The sequence below is a fragment of the Sapajus apella genome, unplaced genomic scaffold (assembly GCF_009761245.1).
Source record: "Sapajus apella isolate SASKATOON/1434 unplaced genomic scaffold, GSC_monkey_1.0 scaffold187, whole genome shotgun sequence".
In the NCBI taxonomy this organism is placed as follows: domain Eukaryota; kingdom Metazoa; phylum Chordata; class Mammalia; order Primates; family Cebidae; genus Sapajus; species Sapajus apella.
The window spans coordinates 627,854-643,372 of record NW_022437127.1 but is presented as its reverse complement, the minus strand read 5'-3'; positions in this window follow the sequence as shown (position 1 = coordinate 643,372).

Here is a 15,519-nt window from a genome sequence, read left to right as displayed (position 1 = left end):
CCCAGGCTGGAGAGCAGTGGCACGATCTGAGCTCACTGCAAACTCTGCCTTCTGGATTCGAGTGATTCTTGTCTCAGCCTCCCGAGTAGCTGGGATTACAGGTGTGTGCTACCATTTTTAGTAGAGAGAGAGTTTTGTCATGTTGGCAAGGCTGGTCTCAAACTCCTGGCCTCAAGTGATCCACCGGCCTCAGCCTCCGAAAGTACTGGGATTACAGGTGTGATTCACCGGACCCAGCTAAATAAAATCATTTAAATTGCGAGAAATGTCAGAAGGAAACAAATAAGGGGTTAACAAAGGTGAGCTGAGAGATTCTGGTATTCAGACAGGGCAGCAGAAAGTCCTTTCTGAGGAGGTAACACTGAAAGCTGAGATAGGACAGCTTAGAAGCCGGGCACTGCTGCATAGGGGAAGAACCCAGGTGAGTGAGTCTAAATTCCTTCCAGAAAATTCCAGAATACAGCTGTCCTTTATCTCAATTTGGTCCAACATTTTTGAAAGAGATAGAATTCAAACAGCAATTAAAACAGCACGGTTTGGCACCAACTGTAGCAAAACGCACATACCTCTTTCTGCAAAAATTTCAAAGGACAGAAATCTTTTCACTCAAGGAAGCAGAAGGAGCATATGTAAAAGATCTGAATTAAAACAAGTAAATACATGTTAAGTTCTAAAAGCCCTATTTTTTTTTTTTTTCCCATCATCAGGAAGACTGTCAGAATCCACCAGTATCAATGCTGATAACACACTTGGGGCCTTCTAAACTAGGCCTATTCTGTGGGGTAGGGCTGGAGAGGGGAGGCAGGCGTGCTCCGGAAGGGAGTCCAGCCCAGGCATGTTGGAAGAACACTATATCCAAAGGGGCTAGTTGAGAGTCAGCAGGGCATGGTCCAGAGTAGCCTTAACATCGGGGAAGTGAAAGCAGCAAAACATCAAGTATACAGAGAGGGAGAAGTGGGGAATGGGGGAGGTGGAGGAGCACACAGCAGGGAAGCCAGGCTGTGAGAAGTTGCATAAGACACTAGGCAGGCAGGCACTGTCAGGGACATGTCTCAGCTGGCAGTGGGGCCCCAGTTCCTGATCTGGATTTGGAGCTAGACCTCCAGACTCAGGGAAGAGAGTCTGACATGAGCAGAGCAGGGCTTCATCCTAGTAGCTGGGTTACTAAGCAAGGCACCAGGACATAGTCTTGGATAGCATGTAAGCAGGCTCTTGTACTTTTGTGGGGCCCATTATCAGAATTTCAGAGGTGCGGATGAATAAGCTGAGCCAAGCTATTGCTGGCGATATATATGATGTTTACAGATACGGTACCTTCAAAGCCTTAAACCAAAAGAATGACAACAGTGAGACTTCCAAGTCTCATCAAGCCAGCAGGTGGGGAGATGACTTGGGGAATGGAGGCTAATGCTTTTCTTCTTTCTTTCTTTTTTTTTTTTTTAATTTCATTTAATTAGTTTTAAAATTTATTCTCTACTCAGAAAGAAGCATAAATAAAGGTTGCCCTCTTATGTAAAGACCTGACAATACATACAATGGTCCTCTGCTGATTTGGAAGCAAGGACAGTTTTCTATGATAGTCTGTTCTTTATAAAGTATAACTGTTATGTGAAAAAAATAAAATCCATTTCTTATTGTAATTATTTTTCTTGTTTGAGGTTTCTTTTCCATACTCTGAATCTATGACACCCAACTACAAGTTTGGGAATATTGCTTCTGAGGCCCATTCTTTGATGAGAAAGTTCAGTCCCAACTGGGAAAAGTACCTGAGTCCCCGCCTTTTCAACCTAACACTACACCTAGCATCTAGAGAAAGAAAACAGGCCAGACATGGTGGTGGGCGCCTGTAATCCCAGCTACTCGGGAGGCTGAGGCAGGAGAACGCTTGAACCTGGGCTGCGGAGATTGCAGTGAGCCAAGATTGCAGCAGTGCACTCTAGCCTGGCAACAGAGCAAGACTGTTTCAAATGAAACTCAGCCTTCCGCTTGCAAAATGATGTCTTTATAATCAAGCAAACAGCAGAAGACCAATGTGAGTTGCTTCTTTCTTCCTGGAGAAGTTGGCAGGATAACTGGAATCCCCCAGGAGCTCCTCTGTGTTCAATTTGCCAAGTCCTGAGTTCGATATTTTGTTTTTGAGGTGAATATAAAAGCACCTAAAGGTCAAGGAAAATGTTCTTCCTTGCATTAATTTTAAAAAGATGTCAAGTCTTGGAGCAGTGATTCTAAAGCTTTTCTGGAACACTGTCCTCGCTGAGAATCTGATGCCGTGGACCTTCTGCTTCCCACAAAAATGTGTAATTGTGCATAAAATTTCCAGTAGTTTATGGACCCCTACTTTAGACGGTTGCTTTAGTGTAGATGACCACTCGCCTCTGTAAGGTAGGAGGAAGAAGGTTCCTTTAGTTCCCTTCCTCTGGCCGATCTCTTCTTTTCTTGGGTCCAAGACACTCGGCCTCCCTGGTGCTGCCCAGGCTGGCCTGCCCCTGGCCCAGAGGCCAGTTCACAGCGGCTCGCCTCACTCTGCCATCTTCAGAGCTGGCCGCACTCCGCCATCTTGACGGCTAGCCTCACTCTGCCATCTTCAGGGCTCGCCTCACTCAGCCATCTTGCCCCACTCTGCCATCTTTAGAGCTGGCCGCACTCCACCATCTTGACGGCTAGCCTCACTCCGCCATCTTCACTGCTTTTCTTTGTCATTTATCTCCACCTACAGGTAAGGGCAGCGCAGCCCTGGGGAGGCCATGGTTTGGAAACAAGACTCAAGCCCTTCAGTCCCTTCAGCGTGAATGAATTTTCCGTTACCCCCATTCAAGGGCCTTACGGGACCGGGCGTGTGTACTTGCTAAGGAAGGATTTCTCACAGTGAGAACCATGCGGGAATCTTATTTATTTATTTATTTATTTGTACTTTAGGTTCTGGCGTACATGTGCAGATCATGCATGATTGTTGCATAGGTACATACATGGCAAGGTGGTTTGCTGCCTTCCTCCCCCATCACCTATATCTGGTATTTCTCCCCACGTTATCCCTCCCCCGCTCCCCACATCCCCTCCCCACTCCCCATCCCTCCACACCCCTCACCTCTCCACCCCCCACGGTCCTCCCCCAGCTCCCCGCCCCGCTGACCGCATTGTGTGACGCTCCCCTCCCTGTGTCCACGTGTTCTAATTGTTCAACACCCGCCTATGAGTGATACTATGCGGTGTTTGATTTTCTGTTCTCGTGTCAGTTTGCTGAGAATGACAGTTTCCACATTCATCCATGTCCCTATGAAGGACACGAACTCATGGTTTTTTTATAGCTTCATGCAGGAACCTTTCAGGAGTGTTCATTGCCCTGGGCTCTGCAGCCTGGCCAGGGCTAAATCCACTCCGGCAGCAGCTGCTCTTCAGCCAACAGGGGTATTCAGGGCAGGGTAGAAAGTTCCTGGACTTGTCTCTAAATGTGATAAAATAGAACCTGGAGGGGTTTACATTTACAAAGGTTTGAGGTAAAATTGCACATTCGAAACCATTGTAAAAGCTTGTGTAGAGTGTAGCGGGCTGGGGAAAAGTCAATTTAAAAACCCTCACATAGGCTGGGCGTGGTGCTCACGCCTGTAATCCTAGCCCTCTGGGAGGCTGAGGTGGGTGGATCACCAGGTCAGGAGATCAAGACCTCTGTACTGAAAAAAAAAAAAAAAAAAATAGCCAGGCATGGTGGCACCTTGGGGATTCAGATAGGAAAGCTGTGGTAAGACAATTATGATGCAGTAGAGGGATCACGGGTGTGGTTGACCCTCCTATGCTTTACTACAGATCCTCTCCGCCTCTCCTGCCTCCTCTTCCAGCTGTCTGGAAGCCGTGTGGATCAATTTCATACGGGTGCAGCTGACTGCATCTGACCTCCCCCAGGATTTCCCTGAGGAAGCAGTGGTAGAACCCTGCTTAGGACTCTCCAACACATGGGCAACCTAGAAGTGTGGGATAATCAATGCAACACGTGGCAAACCTCTGATCAGTAGGAGGCAGAAGCCTTGTCTCCACCCCTGTTCTACTACCCTGGTGATTCTGAGGCCTGGGTGATAGGCCTCAAGAAGCGGTCCTGTGGGTTGAGCAGCCAGTGCCGCTTAGCAGTGCCCTGCTTGATGACACATCTTCCTATTGACTTTGCCTCCTTCCCTGTCTTTCTCACCTCATTCTTTATTGTTGCCCCTAAAACTATATACCCTAATGATATTTTAGCACATCAGCTTTGCCTCAGGCTCTGCTTCCTGGAGAATCCGAACTAAGCCAGTGATTCCTATTTTAAAGGTAGCTTTTCTCATTCTATACTAGTATGACATTCAGAGCAAGCCTGGAGCATCAAGGTTAGTAGCTACTCTTCACTGCTAGAACAAGTATATGTGTGTAGGCAAAAGCATTCTGACATTTGATAGTATTATTTCCAGCATTTATAGGGCTTTTTTTTTTTTTTTTTTTTTTTTTGAGACGGAGTCTTGCTCTGTTGCCTAGGTTGGAGGGCAGTGGTGAGATCTCGGCTCACTGCAACCGCTGCCTCCTGGGTTCAAGCAATTATCTTGCCTCAGCCTACCAAGTAGCTGGGATTACAAGCACATGCCAGCATGCCTGTCTAATTTTTGTATTTTGTTAGTAGAGATGGGGTTTCACCATCTCGGCCAGGCTGGCTTCGAGCTCCTGATCTTGTGATCTGCCTGCCTCTGCCTCCCAAAGTTCTGGAATTACAGGCATGAGCCACCATGCCCAGCCCTTATAGGGATTTTTATATTAGATTTTTAACAATAAGAAATTCCTGTAGTTTCTTGTGTGTGTGTCTTGTCTACCTGGATAGACCTTACTTCCAAGACCTTGGGCCTTGCAACATTAGGACAACGTTGGGCAGGCAGGAGATGCCGGAAACATGCCATGTTGAACAGAAGTTGTTCTTTCTTATTTTTCTGAATTCCACCTTGTCTTTTGCTGATTCACTTTATCTACAAACTAGTTTCCAAAAGGGCATTTTCTTCCTCTCCTTGTGCTGCCTGTGCATTGTGAAATATAGCACCAGTAAAAACTTACACTGAGCATGAAAGTATGACCACTTTTCAACAGACACAATGGTTTATCCAAAGAGCGCTCCTCCTGCCGACAGTGGCTGTGAAGGCCCTGCTGGGAAATGTCCAAGCTTGTTGCCACTATCATGTCCCTGTGTTCCCCTGTGTTTCCAGGACATCCTGCCTCCCATCTCCCCACCACCACTGACAAACTGTGACAGCTCCCCAGTTTTATTTGAATTTTCAATGGGAAAGGAAATTAAAATGTGGAGAGAAACAATTAATCAAGGACTTCCCTGTCACTAACTTGTCTGTCTTCTTCCTACCCCCTAAAATAGCCTCAAGATTTTAGGAAAATAAGAAGTTACTACACACATACTCACACATGCTGGGGTCCCTATTTTAACATGTATAGCAGCCCTTAACCCAGTGGGTTCTCTGGGAGTGGGAGGAGGCAGCTAAAATGATGGTGGCCTTTAGCTCTGCCTCCCATGTTGGGCTCAGGCAGGAGAGCTCAGAGTGTGGAGGTGTTGAGTTCAGGACAGCCAGGGCACTTCAGCTGGTTGGAGAGAGTGAAAGGTGCCCTCTGACAGCTGGGTCTGGGCGCTGTCAAGGCATGGATATAGAGCCGCTCTGTGTGGCAGCTGAGCTTTCAAAGGGAAACACCTCTGGCTTTTCAAACATGCACTTTCTGCTTCCTTTCCCTGGCACCTACTTAGACCCTGCCATTCCAAGCCCCCATGCCCATTCCTTCTGACACTTTCCATCCACCCTGCTGACTTTCCCCTCCCACACAACAGAGCACTGGGTCATGGGCAGCTGGGTTGTGTGCCTATGACTCGTCCTCCTGACTAAACTCGGGGACGTCAGAGAGTACATCTGACATTACTTTTCTGTTGCCCTCTGTCCCTAGCACATGAGTCATAGGATTTTAGAATGGTGAGGAGCCCCTAGCAATCACATTTAACTCTTTATTTTCCAGGAAACGGAGTCTGGAAGGAGCAAGAGTCCTGGAACCTCAGGGCTGAGCAGTCATCTAGCCTGACCTCCTAATTGCTGCTGTGATCGCTCCTCTGCCTGCCAGTGGTCTCCCAGCTTCTTCTGAGCATTTCCATTGGCAGAGCAGCAGAGTGGTTAAGTGTCCTTGGCCTGGTTTCATGGATCTTGGGGTCACATCTTAGCCTTGCTACTTAACCTCTTGGAGCTTGTGTCTTCATCTGTAAACGTATCTAACACATAGGATTACCGTGAAGATTAAATAAAGCAATGCATGTAAAGCACTGAGTATAATAGCTTAGTAAAGTGATTGCTGAATAAATATTAGCTATGCTTATGCCATTTCCCAGGACAGTCCAGCCTATCATTAGGTAGCTATGTTAGAAATGTATTAGTTTAGGCCGGGCGCGGTGGCTCATGCCTGTAATTCCAGCACTTCGGGAGGCCAATGCGGGTGGATCACCTGAGGTCGGGAATTTCAGACCAGTCTGACCAACATGGAGAAGCCATGCCTCTACTGAAAATACAAAATTAGCAGAGCGCGGCAGCATATGCCTGTAATCCTAGCTACTTGGGAGGCTGAGGCAGGAGAATTGCTTGCATCTGGGAGGCAGATGTTGCGGTGAGCTGAGATTGCACCATTGCACTCCGGCCTGGGCAACAAGAGCAAAACTCCATCTCAAAAAAAAAAAAAAAAAAAGTATTAGTTTTCTTTTAGTTGAAATCTTTGCTTCTAGAGTTTCCATCTTGTATGAGTTGCCCAAAGTCACCCAATGAATTAGAGTTGGTGACAGAGATGGGATCAGAACCCAGTTTATTCCACAGGGCAGGCTGTCTCTGAAATCCTTGCTGCATGAATGGAAAGGACAGCAATTTCCCATAATAAACTGCTGTTATCATTATTCCCATTTTAGAAGCTGAGACAACAAAGTGGTTTTCCCAAGGCCTCACAGCTAGTTAGTGATAGAATCAGTTACAGTCCCATGTCTACTTCTTAGTTTGATGTTCTGTCCCACTACAGGTGCAACTTTAATGAGATTCTGTGTTCCTTCTATCTTAGCAGGCCAGAGAGAAGCATGTGTAGATGAAGATAGACAGCAGCCTGCTATGAGATCCCCTGCACATACTTTCCCATGCTACAGAAGCAGGGTTAAAGGGCAGGAATAGTCCAGACCTGTAAGTATACTGGAGACATAAGATTGGTCCTTGAGTTCTTTAGAGGAACTTGCATCAAAACGTCAAACACATTTTGCTTCCAGAGAGCCTATTCTGTAGGGATGATGGCTCAAAGTGTGGAGTATACCAGTGGAAGCATCCTGGAAGTCAGGGACAAGATGAGCACCCTGAGCACCTGGGGGGACAGCGGGAAGATTGTTTAAAAGGGCATTTACCAAGTCGATGGCACAGGGGTGGATTGAGCCAGGTTGAACCTCACACTTCCATTCCACATTATACATGTGATACGGTCAGGCTTTGTGTTCCCACTCAAATCTCATCTTGAACTGTAATTCCAATAATCCCCATAAATCCCCATGTGTCAAGGGAGAGACCAGGTGGAGGTAATTGAATCATGGGAGCAGTTTCCTCATGCTGCTCTCATGATGGTGAGTGCTCACAAGATCTGATAGTTTTGTAAGGTGCTCTTTCCCTTTTGCTCGTCACTTCTCCGTCCTGCCACCTTGTGAAGAAGGTGCCTTGCTGCCCCTTCCCCTTCCATCATGATTGTAAGTTTCCTGAGGCCTCTCTAGCTGTGCTAAACTGTGAGTCAATTAAATCTTTTTCCTTTGTAAATTATCCAGTCTCAGGCTTTTTTTTTTTTTTTTTTTTTTTTGAGATAGAGTTTTGCTCTTGTTGCCCAGGCTGGAGTGCAGTGGCACAATCTTAGCTCACTGCAATCTCTGCCTCCCAGGTTCAAGCGATTCTCCTGCCTCAACCTCCTGAGTAGCTGGGACTATAGGCATGCACCACCATGCCTGGCAAATTTTTTGTATTTTAGTAGAGATGGGGTTTTACCTTGTTGGTCAGGTTGGTCTCCATCTCCTGACCTTGTGATCCACCCACCTCAGCCTCCCCAAGTGCTGGGATTACAAGCATGAGCCACTGTGCCCAGGCAATATCAGGTACTTCTTTATAGCAGTATGAAAATGGACTAATACAATATGATAAATCAAGTATTTAAAACTCCATCCATGCATAAAATGCTAGGAAGAGATGTCTTCATGGATCAGAAATAAAGTTTCTACCCTTAAGAAAAGGAGAAAAAATAATATGGAAGGAACTTATAGTCAAAGGCTGGAGCCTCATGATCCATGGGAGAAGGAAACACACAAGCATCATCAAGGCTGTGGTTTCAACACCCAAGCAAGGATAGAGGCCAGTGTTCTAGTTGGGAGTCTCATTATTGGCAAAGGGCCTGAACCAGAATCCCTGCATCAGCGGATGCCTAAGGAAGGAAGTTGGAATAGCTCTGTCCTCTTTTCTGGAATTACACACAAAAACAAAGTGCCTACCAGAGGCTAAGAAAGAAAAGTCACCTGCGTAATACTCACAAAGGCATAGGCCTTTATGATGAGTTCAGACCTCAGTATTCTAGTTTCTCAGAGGCTGAGTGTTGAGTCAAGCTTCAAACAAAAGCCCTGCTTTGGTGCTCTGCATTGAAACTGCAAATGTGCTCCACAGTGAGGCCCTCATAGTCCAGGGATAAAATGTCATGGAAGGGGTCATGAAGAATTGACTGTGGTGGTAGATTCACAGGTATTTACGTATTCTGAGAGCCATTGAGTTATACTTTAAATGGATGATTTGTGTGGTCTATGAAGTATATCTTAATAAAGTTGTTAAAAAGTGCCATGGAAGACAGGCTCACAATTTGAGCTTGATTAAGCATTTGAGGAAAGCCAGCACCATGAATCACTGCACACAACAAACTGGAAAAATCAGACCTGAGAAAATAGAAATAACAGGAAAATTTGAAAAAAAGACTTTAAAATACGTCGAAAATTCTTAAAGAAATAAAGGATGGAGTAGCACCCACAACAGAAAAACAGGATTTATGAAGCAAAAACATGGAGATAAAAAAACACAAGTGTATCTTTAAAATGAAAAATATGGCATTAAAATAAGAAGTGATTAAAATTAAGATTTGCTAGAACTAGAGAATGAGTGACTTGAACTGAAGAAATTTTCTTATAGTTTCAGCACAATGAATTAAAAGATAGAAAACCTTAAAAATGAAAAGACAGGGAGACACTCTAATATAGTCTAATAAGAGTTTCAAGAGAGAATTAAGGGAATGGGAAGGAGATAATAATTAAAGATAGAACGGTGGAAATACTTCTAGAACCGAAGAAAGAAATTAGTATCCAGTTTCATAAAGCTCATCAAGTGTTAAACGATAGTTTTCTAAACTCCATATTATAGATAAACTATAAAACATTAAAAATAATAAATTCTGGCTGGGCGCGGTGGCTCAAGCCTGTAATCCCAGCACTTTGGGAGGCCGAGGCGGGTGGATCACGAGGTCACGAGATCGAGACCATCCTGGTCAACATGGTGAAACCCCGTCCCTACTAAAAATACAAAAAATTAGCTGGGCATGGTGGCGCGTGCCTGTAATCCCAGCTACTCAGGAGGCTGAGGCAGGAGAATTGCCTGAACCCGGGAGGCGGAGGTTGCGGTGAGCCGAGATCGCGCCATTGCACTCCAGCCTGGGTAACATGAGTGAAACTCCATCTCAAAATAAATAAATAAATAAATAAATAAATAAATAAATAAATTCTAAAAGTTATGGAAGAGGCAAAAAAAAGTAGAGCAGATTTCTCATCAGCAACAATGGTAACTCTTTGGTATAATGTAGAGGAAGGAATCCAGTGATTGAGGAATGTTGGAATGTATTGATCATGTGGGACCCCACTTATTTACCCTTAACTTTGTCCTAGTAAATGGGAATATAGTGGGGGTTACCCTCCTTGCCTCTTTCAAGGCTTTGATGGTGGTTCTAATCTCTGTGATTCCATCATAAATGGCACATTGCTTTGGTCCACTATTTTCATAGGGTAGTTCCAAGGATTCCACTTTCTTTCTACTGTGGTAGCCCTCATTCTACAGATCAGGGAGAAACATGAAGATTCTGTTAGTTTTTTAGTATCTTTATTACCAATATACACTCAGAAACTTGGGGAAAAAACTACAGGATGTGTTTGTGGACCTACTGGGACGACTGTGATATGGACTTAGACCTGAATTCCATGTATTTCCTCCTCACTATCTTGCTCAGGCAGGAAACCTGAACCAAAACCACCTACCCTGATACTCTTGAGGGAGTGAAAAAATAAAGGTCTCTAAATTAATGACACCCCTTCCCAAAGCCCCCCACCCTGACAGGTGTGTTACAGTGAAGTCCTGGGTCCTTAGGATTTAGCTTAGAGCTAGTGTTTAATAATCTCTGAAAAGGTCTGTGTATTTCCCCTCCTCCAGCACACAGTTACTTGGGAAAAGGCTGTAGAAGGGCCTCCCTGGGGAAGGATAGAAAGAAGATTTGTAGTACATACTTATGACACTATCTCAAGGGTTCTTTCCCTAGTGTTCTTGGCCTTTCCTTTACTGAAGCAGCGCTGGGTCTTTGAGTTGATTCTGATCTAGTTTCTCTACTGTGGTGGTTTGAGTCAGGCTTATGTTTGCCAGATCTTCAGTTTCTTTGGTTACCCAGGCAAAGGAGGAATTTACTGAGCTGCTGCTCTGTGTTGCTCATAGGGACCCACAATCAGCTTTAATACTTCCAGTGATTCCTGTGGGTCAAACCTGCTGATTCTACTCTGGCACTGATGCTCTTTATGGTAACCATGCCTACCCTGCCTCTGGTGGCTAAGTGTTGCCTCTTCCACTCCAGGATCCAATCAGCTCCTATGAAATCAAGGAGATCATTTCAATTACATCATCTCCTACCTTCAGTCCCAGCCTAAAATAATCCGGTTTACAGATGGATTTGTATAACATGCTGGCACCAGGAGTAAGTGGACTGCTGTTACAGCTCTACTTTAGGGGTGACCCTGCAGGATGGTAGAGAAGAGAAATCCTTCTGTTACGCAGCGCTTTGAGCGATGTTTGTCAATGGGGCAACATTTGTGTGAAAGGACAAATGACCTGAGATCCGGATCTCAGCCAGTTCATGGACGAGAGCTAATGGTTTGGTCAAGCAGTCAGGAACTTGGAAGGAATAAACTCCATGGATTTGTGACAAGGAGTTTTGAGGAAAATGTATGTGAACAGACTAATCGTCATGGGTGAAAATATATTTATTTCATGAGAATGTTCTCCCAAAAGCGTCCACAGTGCAGGAGACTCTCAAATAGTGTATAAGATTTTGTGCCTTATGAATGTCAGTCAGCCTCTTTCCCACTCACCCCAGTATTTTTCTCAGTGAGTTTACGATCATCACTGTGGTGGAAGGATTAAGATCATAGATAAGCTCAACAACAGGTGCTTTCCTTTACAGAGGTGACCTGACCACACCACAGATGAGTATTCAATTTCTCAGAGGCAGTAACTAACCTTGGACCCTTAATCTAGTACCATGGCCTAGAGAGCTCAGTCTAGCACTTGCCTGGAAGGCTGATTACATTAGATCCCTTTTCATGGAGGGGTTAACAGCTTGGTTCTCATCGGAGCAGATATTTATCTGGATGTGGATTTGCCTTGTCTGTCCACAATGCTTCTGTCAGGAACATCACTTATGGGCTTAACAAATGCTTGATTCAGTGTCATGGAATCTTTTTTTTTTTTTTTTGAGATAGATTCTCACTCTATCCCCCAGGATGGAGTACAGTGGCACCATCACAGCTCACTGCAGCCTTGACCTCCTGGGCTCAGTCAGTCCTCCCACCTTAGCCTCCCTAGTAGCTGGGACTATAGGTGTGCACCACCATGCCCAGCTAATTCTTGTTTTTTTGTTTTTGCTTTTGTTTTTGTTTTTGTAGAGATGGGGTTTTGCCATATTGCTGATCTCTAACTTCTAGGCTCAAGCCATCCACCCATCTGGGCCTTTCAAAGTGCTGGGATTACAGGCGTGAGCCACCATGCCCAATCTGTCATGGAGTCTTACATGTAATTGTTTCTAGCATCAGCATAATGCTAAACCAAATGCGTAATTACCATAATGCTGTAACAACAACAATACAATTCAGTGGTTTAACAAAGTGAAAATTTATTTCTTGTTCATTTAATTGTCCAAAGCGTATGTTTCTGATTTGCAGCCTGCCTTCATGTGGTATTTAGGGGCCATCTTTTGGCTCTAGTATTCCTTAGAATCTCAGCATTCTCAGCATTCAGATGACAGACAGGAAAAGAGAATGTTGATAATTCCCACCACCTTCTTAAAAATCCAAGCCTGGAAGTGATACACATCACTTCTACTCATATTCCATTGGGGATAGCTAGTTAACCCAAATGCAAGCGATGCTGGGAAATAGTCAATCCCAATGTCAATTCTATATGAATATTTGGTGAACAGCTAGTCATCTAGGTCTGATGTGATCTGTGTGCCAGGCAAATGCATTATGGTAATTATGCATTTGGTTTAGCATTATGGTGATGCTAGAAACAATTACATGTAAGACTCCATGACAGGCTTGGCATGGTGGCTCACACCTGTAATCCCAGGACTTTGAGAGGACAAGACAGGCAGATGGCTTGAGCCTAGGAGTTAGAGATCAGCCTGGGCAACATGGTAAAACCCCATCTCTACAAAATATATATATATACACCCACACACAACATTGGTCACCAAATATCAGTGGACACTTTTATTCCCATACTTAAACACTTAGAACATAGACACACACCAAGAAATAAAAAATCCCATTCAGCCACCACATCCAGCTCCAAGTCCAGGATCTCTGGGAGATGTGCAGTTCTTTCTGGCAAGTCTGGATGTACCTCCTTGTGGTCTGGAGACTTAGAAACTCAAAACAACTATCTGTGCTCCACCAATCACCACCCCAAATACAACACAGAGGCAGAAACACAGGGACAGGACATTCTAAAATCGCCTTTTAGAAAGGGAAGAATGGGAGCTAGAGAGCAGTCACTTATCCATCATCTGTCACAATGATGAAATCTTGCCTCGATAGACACGGTAAAAATGGCCTGCTCCAATGTGAGGGGAAATCTCTTGATTATATCTTAATTCTGATCTCTTGTGGAATTTACTTGTCCATTGTTCTCCCTGGTACCTGGCTCTACTTTTGGAAAATTCTTTCGTGCCCGTTTTCCTCCATGGCATCATCTGAAATGAGCATCGAGTCGGCCTTCCTTGGAACTATAGAACATTCACAGCCTGCTTCCTGCTAGTGCAAATTTGGGGCCCTGAGAGCGGTTTTATATTTTAGGGCATTTGTTTGTTTGTTTTAGGCCAGGGTCATGATTTATCTGCCAATACAATTCTCTCGAAGACAGTAGGCTTCTAATCTGTTTGCTTCCAGTCAATTGCATGTGCTAGTAGCCCAAAAGTCGTTCCCAGACACAAGTCTCAGTACTGTCCTATTTCTTTCTTTTCTCACCCTCATGCCTCTCTCAGCTCATCTGAGGCTACCCTGTGACCATCTGGCCACAGGCTTCAGTATGGAGGTAATAACTTGAAGCTGGTCTTTTTCATAGCCTGAGTCCTCCTGTATAACTATGAAATCTTAATGAACTTTTGTTGCCCAAATATACTTTGCACCTTAACTTTCATTGTTGGATGCCCAGAAGTTCCAACTTTACCAATCCCACAAGGTTCCATATTTCTTTACTGCCTTGATAACCTTTAATTTACATTTCATAACAGATTACTAAATCCAAATCATCTCGGTGTCTATTTGTGAGAAACTTGACCCGCGATCCTTGTATATTGACTCTCTCCCTATTAGGATGCAAATTTTAACATGGCAAAGACTTTGTCTTTCTTATTACTCTATCCCAATGCCTAGATCAGACCAGTGTCTAGCACATAATAATTTAAGGTGCTAAACAATTATATCGAATGAGTGAATGGAATAGGCACAAGTAGACTTTTATCTAGTGAATGGATGAAATGAGTTCAGTGTCCTCCTTGACAGATGTTCTGGTAAGGCTGTCCTTCTTCATTTCACTATATCCAGTGATGTTTTAGAGCACAGCAATGTTTTAGCAACTATCATCGGTTGGCACTTTGGAAACCTGCCTGGCTGGCTCATGTCCAATGCTCACTGAATGAATAAACATGGTGTATGCCTAGGACTAGGAGAAGCAGAAGACACACAATAGGGGGAAATGAGGTAAAGGAGGGCTTGCTTGCTTGGTGCAGTCAGATTGGGGCAGCTCTACCACTGACAGTCAGTAAGGAGAGGGAACTCTGTAAGCGACTACCACTCCTCTGTGTAAGGAGCCACACTCTCTTTTGGCCAAGCAAGGGAAAGGCTGGCTATCCTTGTAGAGATGGGAGAAAAGGGAATATGCAGTTCTAGGTGTTTCCCTCTGATAAGGTAAACCCTGGAGGCTGATCCCACTTTAATCCATAGCTTTTTAACATCTTTGCCAAGGGTGGAGCAGGGTTGGGTGGCAGCTAAAATTGGCTAAAAATAAATCCTGAAGCAGACATCGTTTGTCAGGAGCAGGTGCTTTAGGAGAGTATAGCTTGACTTCCAAAAATAAAGAGCATCTCACTGGAATTTTGCAAGGGGAGACTGGGTACCTGGTGGCAGCCATGAAGGTGGTTTTCCTGTTCAGGTCCCTTGAAGGAAGCCGGCCAAGCCTTCATCCCACCCTCATCCCTAACACCACCACATACCACAGCCCGTCTTGGCTCTACCGGGTTGCTTTGCCACCTCCTGCTCAATATAGATTCACAAAGCCACCACCTTCTGAGCCAAGGATTATAGAGTTTCTCAAAATAAGTTGTACTGAACAACTGTGATACCCAGAAACAGACTGAATGGAAATTCCAAAGCCTTGGGACAAGGTTCCTATTCCCTCACACTTAAGCTCCTGCCCCTGGGCCCCTGTAGGCGCCTGACCAGAAAGCAAATAGAAAGAACAAATCTTTCCAAGCTTGTTCTCCATTTTTGCATCGAAAAGAAGTTGGTCTAGGTCAGTGCATTTAAAGCCCTTTTGTAATAGGGAAACTCTTCAAATACGATCTCCTATAAGCTCATGCATAGAACTGGCCAATGCTGACCGAACAGTCCTGATTGAATTGTGAGACAGGGAAAGGTGGGTAGCAGAGCCTCAACCAGTTTGTTCCATCTCTGTCCCTTCCTCCTGTGGGCCTGGATGAGCTATCAGAATCCCTTCTGTCACTGTTGAGGGCAGAGCAGTGTGAGGCCCAGCACGCTAGGACACACTGAACAGGGCCAGGACCTGGAAATGAATTATACATGGGGCAGGTCTTCCTAGCTCATGTCAGTATTGCACCAAGGGAGCTGGGCCAAACTGAGCATTCAGGCCTGTAGGTGTGCATATAGGCGGAGATGGG